This window comes from Muscardinus avellanarius (genome assembly GCF_963383645.1).
Source record: "Muscardinus avellanarius genome assembly, chromosome: 2".
In the NCBI taxonomy this organism is placed as follows: Eukaryota; Metazoa; Chordata; class Mammalia; order Rodentia; family Gliridae; genus Muscardinus; species Muscardinus avellanarius.
This window is the reverse complement of record NC_137787.1, coordinates 60,101,081-60,114,497: the sequence shown is the minus strand read 5'-3', so window position 1 is coordinate 60,114,497 and position 13,417 is coordinate 60,101,081.

The following is a 13,417-nucleotide window of genomic DNA, read 5'->3' as shown; positions in this document are numbered from 1 at the left end:
AAAAAAAACAAAACCCAAATCAAACCAAACCAAACCAAAACAACAACAAAATGGGGTGCGTGTTGTCTAAAACAACCCCTTTTATCCTTATATAATATAATTAATAATGCACTTTGATTATTGTTTGCAGCTTTTAATACATTGCATCTTTTACTTGCTACAGAACCAAACCAGGTCCTGTGTAAAGTTTTCTTGCCTGCCTGCCTGCCTGCCTGCAGTACTAGGGATGGAACTCCAGGTCTTGTACATGTTGGGAAGTGCTCTACCACTGCACTACAGCCCCAGTCCCAGTGCAAGTTTTCTAATCATTGTTTGGAGACAAATAAACGTAGTGGTTACCAGAGTGAACCTTGGAAACAGACAGGCTTGGGCACAAAAATTGGGAAAAATGGCTGAACACCATTCAACTCTATATTTTTTCCTTAAAAATGGAAATAATACACTGAATGTGATGGCATACATCTGTAACCCCAGAACTTGGGAGACTGATACAGGAGGCTCACAAGGTAAGGACAGCCTTAGCAACACAATGAGACTCTCAACAATCTAGCAAGACCCCATAAAAGATAAAAAGGGCTGGGGGTATAATTCAGAGGTAGAATGCTCCTGGAATCAATCCCTAATGTGGAAAAAACAAAAGGGTATGCTAGACCGCTAAACATTGCTTCTAGTGTACTGGGTCATTCCAAGCAATGCAGAAAAGATAAATTCATCATACTTCCATTCAATTTTTTCCTGTCCAAAAGAACTTATGAATTTGCATACACGGTATGTTGGGGGTCAGGTGTCATAAATCAGAATGCGGTGATGATTTACATGAGTTTCCTACATTGTGGCATTCCCCAGGGTTGAATTTTTCATACTTAAAAATAGAGACTTGGATTTTTATATTTTATGGACATCAAAGTTAAAATAGGAACAGTCAACCACATTCTTGACTCTGTTGCTGCAGGAAGAAGGAATTCCTCCATCTACTCTGGCAGTGGGGAATTAGGAATTTTCTCAACTATGCATGCACAAAACTATAATTATTTTCATTGCAGGTTTATGAAAGCCTGCCCTGAAAGTGAAATAAACAAATAAATAAAAGCATCATGCAAAAAGGACACTCTGAGTTCTAATTAATAGCTAAATAACAGGTCTACATAAATAAAAACATATTTTTCCTAACCACCTAGGACTTATTTATCAAAATAGTGTTAGCCCTGAATTGACTGTGAGAGTGATTAACATATCTGTCAAATGTTTACACTTCCTTTTATATTTGAAATCTGAGCCATGTTTCAAATACATGGAGTTGCACTGGCTTTTTACAGGGCTGAAGAAAAGAAGCAACTAGTTTATGAAAAATTTGTAGCAAAAGTAGATTCAATGTAAATGAATAAATGAGCTCCAAAGAACAAGTTAAAACTATAACATCTAGACAAGGATAGTACATCATTTGTGTCCAAAAATCTCAAACTGAAGCTGAGTACAAGAGTCCAGCTGCACTTCTGTAATCCTAGCTATCCAGGAGGCTGAGGGAGAAGGATCCGTTGCTGAAGGCTAGCTTATGCTATTTAGCAAGACCCTGTCTCAATAAAAAAATAAAAAGGGCTGGGGGTGCAGCTAAGTGGCAGAGTACTCCTGGATTTAATACCCAGTACTGCTAAATAAATATACAAATAGAACTTAACTTGACTTAATGAGCAATTTAAATTTCCTTAGGTTAACCTACCAAGAAGCCCAATTTGTTCTTCTGTTTTGACTGCAAATAAGAACACACACAACCAGAATAATGTATTTTTCTAGTAGCATATGGTTCCTTTGCAAACTTCAAAACCAGCTGTGTTTGTATCTCTGAAGATGCTTTGGAATTTGTCACATAGGTAAGCTATCTGAGAATTGTTGAAGTCTGCTTTTAGGAAAAATTAGTAATTTTTGACTTGGCTCTTGATTTTGAGAAATTTATAAATTTTATAATAAAATGTTATAGGTTTCTTAACTGGCTCCATATAATCACAAGCAACTGTAATTTATGTATTTTATCACACAATGAGCTGAATAAATTTTGTTCTGAATGAACAAAGATGAATAAAAATATTGCTTTATACCTGTCTCTAATTTAATGTGTATCATGATGAGAAAGGAAGCGCCAGGTTATATGTAAATAAAGAATAAAGGTTTCAGATTTTTCAGTTATGGCCCTTCCAATATTATGTATAAGACATACTTATCCTTTGGAACACAGGAAAAATAGAGCTAGTTTAAACCTTCCACAACTAAAATGTGAGGAATACTTTACAATAATCAAAGACTTGGTTGCTAAAAATCCAAACTTTTAAATATTTTCTCCTCTAACCTTAAAAGGCTTTTTGAGTGGCTGCTTTCTTGAAGGAGGAATCAGTATCAGTTAGTTTCATCTGGTTCTCTTGCTTGTTAAACTTAAGTAAATGTTTAAGTTTAATATTTTCACATAAAAATAGCATGCATGGTATGCACCTAGTTTTATAAGATTATTTCCTTGTACTATGGTATCTCTACATGTGTTTATCCATCTCTCCTCACATTTGATTGTCTGCATAGAAATGTCAAGAAAGATGTCTACCTAATGTTACTGATGATTACTTCTACAGAGCAGAATTTTGTTAATATTTTTGTACTGCTTTTATATATTATTCAAAAAATTTAAAATAATGTATCATTAAATGTAAAGATAATAAAGTCATTATTTTTAAATATTAAAAAAAGGGGGAAATGCATTTGGTAGCCACAGTCATTGCATTTATTTTTGCCGGTGGAAGACCCCAGAGGAATTAGATAATGCATCTCATGTGCCAATTCTTGAATAATTAAATTAAAATGTCTGTAATGTACATGGGTGTACATATGAGTCAAATAAATGATAGATAAGGTCTATCATTCATTTCTTCAACAGGGAATTCAGCATTTGGGTGCCACATATGTTCAATTTTCATCCTACCGGTTGGAAACAAGTTCTAAATTGTGCTGATAAGAGCAGAATTTATGATTAGCAAAGGAATAAGAAAAGTATATCTTCAGCTTAAGTAAAATGAAAAGGCAAAGGCATATGGAAAATTATACTTCTGATCATCATTTTTCCATACTTATAAAGCAAAACTAAAGCAATGCCTTGTAGCCAAGCACAGTGCTGCACACCTATAAACCCAGTACCTGGAGAGCTGAAACAGGAGGATCATAAGGTAGGCTCATGGTAATTTAGTGAGACTATTTGAAAATAAAAAATAAAATAGGGCTGGGGGTATAGCTCAGATGTAGAGTACCCCTGGGTTCAATCCCCAGTATCATTAAAAAAAAAAAAAGAAAGAAATGCCTTGTGCATGGTAGGCGAGTACTTTACCACTGAGCTATACCCTCAGTCCTAAGAAATGCAACTTTTAATGGTAAAAGTAAGTTTCTAAAGATAAGCTTTTTATAAGAATGCATCTTTCTTTCTTTCTTTCTTTCTTTCTTTCTTTCTTTCTTTCTTTCTTTCTTTCTTTCTTTCTTTCTTTCTTTCTTTTTTTGTACCGAGAATTTAACCCAGGAATGTTCTGCCTCCAAGCAATACCCCATCCCCTTTATTCATTTCAAATTTAATTTAAAAAAAAAATTTTGTGGGTATTGGGGACTAAACTCAGGGGCATTCTACCTCTGAGCTATACTCCCAGCTATATTTTATTTTGAAACAGGGTCTTATTAAATTGTAGTGGGGGGGGCTCACGAAGTTGTTGAGGCTGGCCACAAACCTGTGATCTTCCTGTCTCAGCCTCCCAAGTACTAGGATTAAAAGCATGCACCGCCACGCCCAGCCTAATTTTTTATTTTGAAACAGAGCCTCGATAAATTGCTGAAACTGGCTTCAAACCTTCAATAACTCCTGTTTCAGCCTTCCAAGCACACCAAGTATAGAGATTACAAATGTCTATCACCATGCCCAGTTTAAGAATGCGTATTCTTGCTGGGCATTGTGGCACATGCTTGTAATCCCAGCTTCAGGAGGCTGAGACCGGAGGATTGCGGTTCACGGACAGCCTCAGCTACTTAGTGAGGCCCTCCACAACTTAGTGAGACCCTGTTTCAAAATAAAGAATAATGCCGGGCATGGTGGCACACGCTTGTAATCCTCGTGATAGGGAGGCGGAGACGGGAGGATCGTGCAGGTTGAGACCCTGTTTCCAAATAAAAATATAAAAAAATAGGTCTGGGAGTATAGCCTAGAGGTAGACGGGCTTCCAGGAACCCCAGTACCACCAAAAAAAAAAAAAAAAAAGAATAAAAAATAGGGCAGGGGGTGTGAGTCAGCGGTCAAATGCTCCTGGGTTCCATCCCCCACCCCCCAATTTAATAAGCTTTGCTTCTTTCTGAAGCATAGTATCCAGGTATTTTTTTCGTTTTTGTTGTAGAGACTTAGGAGGTTTGGTGGTGGTCTGCGAGTCAGGCCTCATAGAGGATTAGATAACGGCAGTGAGAAGACTCTAGTTCTCTCACTGTTTGTTTGTTTGTTTGTTTGTTTGTTTCTGTGACACTGAAGATAGAATGCTGAGGCCCTCGGACTTCAGGTTATACATCCAGACCTATTACTATTATTATTATTAATTATTTTCAGTACTGGGGATGGAACCCAGCAGCATTCTACCTCCTAGCTATACCCCAGCCCTATTTTTAATCTTTATTTTTATTTCATTTTTTTATTTGTGGAACCCAGGATCATTCGACTTCCGAGCCACACCCCTGCCCTATTTTTTACTTTGAAACAGGGTCTAACTAAGTTGCGGAGGGCCTCACTAAGTAGCCGCATCCTCCTGTCTCAGCGTCCTGAGTGTTGGGATTACAAGTGTGCACCATCACGCCCAGCCTATGTTTCTAAATAAAAAATAGGTCTGAGCCGGGCTTGGTGGCACACACTTGTAATCCCAGCACTTGGGAGGATGAGACGAGAGGATTGTGGTTCGAGGACAGTCTCAGCTACTACTTAGTGAGGCCTTTTGGAATTCAGTGAGACACTGTTTCAAAATAAAGAATAAAAAATAGGACTGGGAGTGTAGCTCAGAGGTAGAATGCCCCTGGGTTCCATCCCAGTAACGGCAAAAAAAAAAAAAAAAAAAAAAAAAAAAAACGGGTTTAAGAATACTAAGGACTTCCGGGAAGATGACAACCGAGAAAAGCAGGGCTTAAGAGCTCCGCTAACAACCAATCTCCATTACCACAAAATCAGTGCCTTTCATAGCCAGAAAACACCATCACCAGAGAAACAAAAAAATCACCAGGCTCCAGAGAGAAAGCGGACTGAGAACAGAGCTCAGAGCCACAGAGGAGATACACCGGCCTCATGCCCGAGGACGCGGCAGCAGCGCCATACTGCCGGCGGCAGCGGCAAGTTCACCGGATGGCTACAGCAAGCCGAGGTGAGCTGCTGCGGAATAGCCAGGCGGGATTTCTCGGCGCATGGAACATCTAAAGCTCCCAGTGGCTGAGCTCAGCACACGCTGCAGGGATTCAGAGTGGAACTCAAAACCAAGAAGAAATACGCCAGCCTTACGGCCGAGGGCATAGCAGCGGCGCCATATTGCCACCGGCGGCAGCAGCAGCAAATTCACCGAGTCCAGTACAGCTATATCTGCGTACTCAAGAACAGTGAGTCAAATTGCGGGCCACAGAGGAGAAATCCCAGTACTGTACTCCCTGGGTCTTGACCCAGTGGGGGAGTGGCGGTGGCAGAGATATCACACCATAGGAGAAGGTGCAACCTGGCACCCCCCACAGTCTAAAGCAGCCTCTATCGACTCTCTGGGTCTGAGACTCTGTGATACAACCCAGTAAAGGAGTAGTGGGGTCTGAGATACTACAGACTCGAGATCCAGAACACCTTAAGTGAAGTCATAGTGACCCAAGGGAAGAACCCAGATAAAGCACAAACTTCCGAAATCATGGGAAAGAGGAATAATACTGGAGCAACGAATGCCCACAACCCCACAACATCAGAACCCGATAAAACAGAAAATCAGAGATTTCTAGAAGATCAAATCAGGAAAATAACTGTAGAAATAATAGAGGTGCTTCGAAAAGAACTCAGAGAAAGCCAAAAAGAGATAAAGGATGCAATTAATGAAGTAAAGGCCTCAATTCAAATCACAAACAACCGATTAGACCACATGGAGAACAGAATCTCGCTCTTAGAAGATGATCATTCCAAAAATGAACGCATAGTTTCTAATCTAGAAAAAAATATCCGACAGCAGGAATCTGATATTGAAGAAATATGGGCCCATTTTAAGAGAGCTAACCTAAGAATAATTGGAATAGAGGAGGGAAAAGAAAGTGAAACCAAAGGGATCAACAATCTCTTCAAGGAAGTAATAGCAGAAAATTTTCCAAACATAGAGCAAGAGGTTGATACACAGATCCAGGAAACGTATAGAACTCCCTTTAGACAGGATCGGAGAAGAGGATCCCCACGCCAATAATTGTCAAAATGTCCAATGTGGAAGCCAAGCAGAGAATCTTAAAGGCAACAAAAACAAAGGGCCAAGTGACATTCAGAGGCAAACTAATTAGAATCACTCCAGATTTCCCAAACCAAGTCATGAGAGCCAGAAGGGCTTGGAGTAACATATTCCAAACTCTGAAAGAAAACAACTTCCAGCCAAAAATTTCCTACCCAGCAAAACTTTCTATCAAATTAGATGGAGAAATAAGAAGCTTCCATGACAAACAGAAACTGAAGGAATTTATGTCTTCAAAACCAGCACTAGAGAAAATACTCAAAGAGATTAACTATAAAGAAGAAATAGGTAACACACACCAGAACCAGAGAAACAAGAGTTTCCAGCCAACAGACAACTAAGATTGGTTATCTGTGGAGATTCATTATTTATGTTAGTATTTTACCTATCTCTAAATGGTATTGTTTGCCTTTATTGTTGTTAATTTTTAGGATGTCTAGTTGGAATATTAATATACCTTCAGATATAGCATTTGGAAATATTTTATCCCATTCTATTAGTAACTTTTAACTCTGTTTACATTGTCTTTGGATATAAAATATTTTTTTATTTTTTAGGGAGTTTGTATACTCCTCTGTTGCCTGTGCCATTGAAATCATAACCAAGAAATCACTGCCAATTTCAATGTTGTGAGGTTTTATGACCCAGATTTTCTTCTAAAAGCTTATAGTCTTAAGATTTATATTTAGGTCTTTTAACTATTTTGAGTTGATATTTGTATATGGGATTAGGTAAGGGTCCAATTTTATTCTTTTTCATGTAATTATTATTTTTCAACAATATTTAGTTAAAAGATTATTATTTCTACCACCAAATGTTCGTGGAAACCTTGTCAAAAATAACTTGACAATATAGGGAAGAATTTAGCTCTAGGCTTTTATTTAACTCCAATGGTTTATATATCTGCCTTTAGAATAGTACTACACTGTTTCAATTATTGTAGCTTTATATGGTTTGAAATCAGAAAATATATATCTGCTAGCTTTGTTCTTTTTCAAGATCGTTTTGGGTATCTAGAGTCCATATTCCATATTAGGATGGATTTTTTTTCTGAAAAATAAATATATAAATATATGATAGTTTCACCTAAAAAATAGAAAAAAAATATTCTCTGGTAAGAAAGAAAATAAAAAGAAATATTGAAATGTTATCTTTAAGTCATCAAAAGCTTGGTATCAGACAAATGAAACTGTTATGTGAGATTATAATTTTTAATTTTGGATAAATTGCTATAATACTAGATGTCAACCACTAAACCAAGCATGGGAGGGAGGGATGGGGAGAGAATGGGGTGGGGATCGGGTGGGGGCTGACTGAGCGATGTGTGCATGTATGTCTACAAAAGTTTGTATCCCACTATGATGTATGAATACAGTGCACCCAAAAAAAAAAAAAAAAAAAGTAGGGCTGGGACGTAACTCAGAAGTGGAATGTCCCCCGTTCAATCCCCTGTAACACACACACACACACACACACACACACACACACACACACACACACCACTGAGTTTAACCATTTTTTTTGCTTATTTATTTATTGGTGCTTAAAACAGAACCCAGGGCTTACACACATTCTAAACACATGCTCTAACACAGAGCTACTCCCCAGCTGCCTATTTTCCAGTTTAGATTATTAACTTTACTAGGGGGCTGGGACAGGATCGCTGGTTTGAGGCCAGTGCGAGGTAACTTATCGAGATCTTATTTCAAAATACAAAGGTTTTGGGGTGTAGCTCAGAGGTAGAATGCCCCTGGGTTCAACCCCCAGCAACACACACACACACACACACACACACACACACACACACCATACTATCTTTAGTGGGGTCCATGTTTACACCCAGAATTCAATGTAATGCACTGCCCTCAAGGAACTTATAAAAGCAATAGTAAGAGAGATCAGACAAGTCCAAAAATAACATTAAGTGCTTTATGGGAGCTTCCCATGTTTAATACTGTGTCCACACAGCACAAACTGGAGTGGCCATCTGGCCAGCATCCAGATGCTTTAACAAACTTGGCAGCCCATTGAATACACAAGGCTTCGAGGTCGATCATAAGCTCTCTGGAGAAGGGAATTCCACAACTGCCGCTGGTAACTCGCCGTGAGCAGCTTCACAGATTCTGGTGATTCAGAGGTGGTTTGTTTTTTCCCTTCCATCTCTTTTATTTCGCAAGAACTCTCCCAACTCAAAGTGGGAGTTTTGGACTAAGTGATGACAGAGATCTCAATATCAATTGCTTCTGGCTTGGTTTCATGGTGTGATTCATTTTAATTCTGTTTCCAAACCCTTCCATGCTCCACATTACATTTTGTGCACATTTTTGTCATGGGATGAGTGCTGTTTATTGTAATTATCTGCATCCATGTCTATCTCCTCCAGGGCAGGAGTGTAATATACTCATCTTCCTAACTCTGAATTGGCTACCACATTTCTTTTTTTGCTATGTTTAATATAATGCTGATTTTATACATCATAAATGCTAAAGAGATTTTTTTTTTCTCAAAGAATTGTCCCTGTGTCCCACTCTGGTTCTTTTTGAAGATACTGCAGCCAACACTTGGGTTAAATTGTTTTTCTTTTTCTTTTTTTTCTTTGTGGTACTGAGGATAAAACCCAGAAGCATTTTACCTCTGAGCTACATCCCCAGCCCTATTGTTTTTTATTCTTTATTTTGAAACAGGGTCTCACTGGGTTGCAAAGGCCTCACTAAGTAGCTGAGGCTGTCCACAACCCGCGATCCTCCTGTCTCAGCCTTCAAAATGCTGGGATTACAAGTGTGCGCCACCACGCCAGGCTTGGGTTAAATTGATTAAGTGATGCACATTATAATCCCAGTATTTGGGAGGCTGAGACAGGAGGATCACAGGTTTAAGGCCAGCCTCAGTAACTTAATTAGAACCTCAGGAACTTAGTGAAACCTTGTTTCAAAATATAAAAAGGGCTGAGGGTATAGCTTGGAGGTAGAGGGCCTTTGGGTTCAATTCTCAATACTGAGAAAAAAAAAAAAAAGGCCAGGTATGGTGGCACACTTGTAATCCCAGTTCTTGGGAGGCTGAGACAGAGGATCGCAGGCTAGAGGACAGGCTTGACAATGCAGGGAGACTCTCGGCAACCTCTTGAGACCTTTTTTTCAAACTAAAAAATAAAAGGGCTAGTGGTGTGGCTCAGAAGCAGAACTCCCCTAGGGTCAATCCCCACCAGTAACACACACACACACACACACACACACACACACACACACGATGAAGTATGAAAGTTTGTTTCTATCTCTACATTTTCTGAAGTTCTTCTTATCACTGCTCCCCTTATTCCTACCCACACTTCCCAGTCAGTGGTGGCTGAAGTCTGCTCTCGGCATTGACTAGCCATGCTGCATCTTATCTTGGTCACACAAGTAGAAGCTGGTGATTGTTTTTAAAGTTGTATATGCAAGTTTAATTCACTCTTCTGCATGCATGCTATTTTCTACAGTAAAAAATATATGCACATGTAAGAAGTATGACCAACCCTAAATATACTGGGGTTCCCTCCAAATGAAAGCTATGGTTGTTTTAATGTCTTTTGGAGGCATGAGACACTGAGAGTGTTAAACACTGGGATGACATAAAAAACAGTTTGCAAGATGGACTAGAGGTGAAGAGGCAGAAGTCAGAGGGGCCATTTAGGGCTTGATTTCTTTCTTTCTCTCTTTCTTTCTTTCTTTCTTTCTTTCTTTCTTTCTTTCTTTCTTTCTTTCTTTCTTTCTTTCTTTCTTTCTTTCTTTTTGCGGTATTGGAGATGGAAACCCGGGGCATTCTACTTCTGAGCTACACCCACAGCCCTATTTTTTATTTTTTATTTTGAAACAGGGTCTCACTGAGTTGCAAAGGGCCTCACTAAATAGCTGAGGCTGTCCTCGAAACACAATTCTCCTGTCTCAGCCTCCCGAATGCTGGGATTACAAGCGTGCGCCATTTCAATGGCCTTGATGAGAGATGGTGAAGGCTTGAGGTAATGAACATAGACAAAAAATAAAACAGGCACTTTGGAGGAAGATGGGAAGGAGTTAGTGACTGATGCAAAAGAGAAAGAATAAGACAGGGTACCAGCTTTATGACCCAAGGAACAGAAATGACAAAATTTTTTTAGCATGTAACAATACGCATAAAATAAAATATATTGTTTTTACTATTTTAAGTGTACATTAAGCACATTCACATTGGTGTGCAACCATCACCACTATTCAACAACAGGACTGTTTTTATAATCCCTAAATGAGCCCCTGGTAACCACCATTCCACATCTCTCTATGAATTTGACTAGGTATATCACACGAATGGAGTCCTATGATATTTGTTCTTTTGTGTCTAGTTTATTCTACCTAGTGCAATATTTTAAAGACAGAAATGCTATATGCTTATATAAAATGGTATATACTTATATATGCCATATTCCTGGGATTTCTAATTGCAAACATCCAGATAGTTTGAGGTTAAAATTTTCTCCCTGTGCCTGGAGTGTGAATGGTACCTATATATGTGTGTAGAGAGGGCCTTTCAGCTCACCAGTTGGGTATTTCTTTGCTGCACAAGTGGCCTTCCAACACCCAGAAAGACTGAATTTTTAGGTCTTTCTTAAATTCCCCCCAGATTCAAATGTATCTGTCCTATTTCCTCTTCCTCTTAGGCTGTGTTCTCTACTAATGGGTCAAGGACAGTGACCAGAGTTTGATGTGCATTTCCATCATTTTAACTAGGGATTTAAACAATATATCCTAAGGAATCCTAGGTAGAAATGGAAACTTCCAGAAAGTGTCAGGCTGTTGAAAGAAGAGGCGAGACCTGTACGAGGAGGAGCAGCCTCTGTGCACCTAAGGTGGCTGTGAGCACTGGGGTAGCCAGTGGCCTGACACACCTTGCTAAGGGTGATGGCGCTCAGGTGGTAGGAGATGGAGTAAGGTGGAGCTTCTGATGGTCCAGAATCCTGTTTGGGTTAGGAAGAGATTTTTCAGTCCATTCACGAAGGTTGGGCAATGAAGTCAGAGGGTCAGGGTCCAAATCACCGGCCTTGGGAAGGTAATTTTACTTCTTAGTTTAGTTTCCTTATGAGGAAGCAGGCAGAATAGGTTTATGAAGACTAAATAAAACAACAATAAAAAGTGGTTAAGGATGGTTTTCAACATGCAGTCAGCACTAAATCCATGTGAGTCATCTTTCTTTTTAATCTTGGGGGAAAAATGAGACCCAGAGATGTTGCCCAACTGGCTCTGAAGCTTGCATGATCAGAACCTGTATGTGTCGTCTATTCTTGGCTCTCTGAATTTCTTGAAGCCAGGAGGGGAGAGCACCAGAGTGCAGTTGAGAATCTCTCTGTCCACGTCTGGGGGAGGAAAATCATCTGATGCCTACAGCGCTGCATTTTGTTTCCCACCATAGGAGAAAGGTGCACTATATGAGGAGGTAGAGTGGGGGAAGGGCTGCCTGGGGAGGGAGGGACCATTCCGATTGGGGTTCCTGCCTCCCATGTCTACACTCTGTCATTCCACTTTTGTTTTTGTTTGTTTTAGTAAAAGACATGTGTGGTTAAAGTATAAATGTCCCTATGAAGGGGTTATTTATTTACCTCCTGTGTTAGTTATCCATCACTGTGTAACAAATCAGCCCAAAACTTAGTGGCTTCAAACAACAATAATTAGGCTGGGGATATAGCTTGGTGGTTAAAGTGCTACCTTGCATGCATGACCCCCTGCTGTTCAATTCCCAGCATTGCAAACAAAACAAAACAACCCCCTCCCAAACCAAAACCAACCAACCAAACAATCTGTTAGACTTCACAATTTCTGTGGTGTAAGAATTCTGTAGTGGCTTGGCTCTGTGGTTCTGGGCCGGGATCTCATGAGGTTACATCCAGATGTGTGCTTGCCGTAATAGAGTGACAGCTTGCCTGGACCAAGAGAATTAACTCCCAAGGATGGCAAGTCAGTTGTCCCCAGGTGGCTTCTCTGTGGGGCTACTTGAGTATCCTCACAACAGGGCTATGGGCAGAAGCGGCAGTGCCTTTATATCCTAACCTCAGAACTCAAGTACCATCACTTCAGGATGTTCTATCTAAGCCACATAGGCAATCTCTGATCCAGGGTGGGAAGGGTCTAAAAGACCAGGGTCCAGACAAGGCAAAGGTTTAGACAATGTTGTGAATACTAGGATAAGAGGATCATCAGGCGCCATCTTGGAGGCTGGCTATGCTAGTCAGCTTTTGCTCCAATTTGTTATTCCCCAGGAATAGGAGAAACATGGAGGAAAGATGGGATCTGGTGGTAGGACTTAAAGTGGTCCTGATGGGGAAGCGAGAAAACCTGAAAATGAGGTTCATTTACTTCTTCCTGCCCTAACACAGGGTCTGAAAAGCAGCTTGAAGCAGGAAGAAGCAGCCCCTGAAGGAAGCTACACATCTCAGAGCACACTTTTGCCTAAAAAATACAGATAACATGATTTGTCTTTTAAGCAAGCTGGGTACAATTTTGAAACTCTTGATGGATTTTCTAGTAATCATTGTCACTGGCTAGCTAGATAGTGGCTACTGATGCTCCTAACAATTGTGTACAGTAGCAAGTTGGTCTCTTCAGGCCTTACCATCTTCATCCATGGATTGGGTTAGACAATAGTAATTCACTGATAGTTGTTTTGAAAACAGGTTATCATTACAAATACATATTTATTTTCATGTTATTATTTTGCTTTAAAGTGTTTATTAATCTGTTTAAAAGATAGTGTAAAGTCCTCAGAGATGTATTAATCAACACATTTACTTGCTCATTTTTCTTTTAATTTTAGTTTTCAAAAATACCCAAAGGCTACATCCATTACAGGGTAATGGACTGCAAAATCTTATTTAATTGCAATGAACATATTTACTGGAGATACAGAAA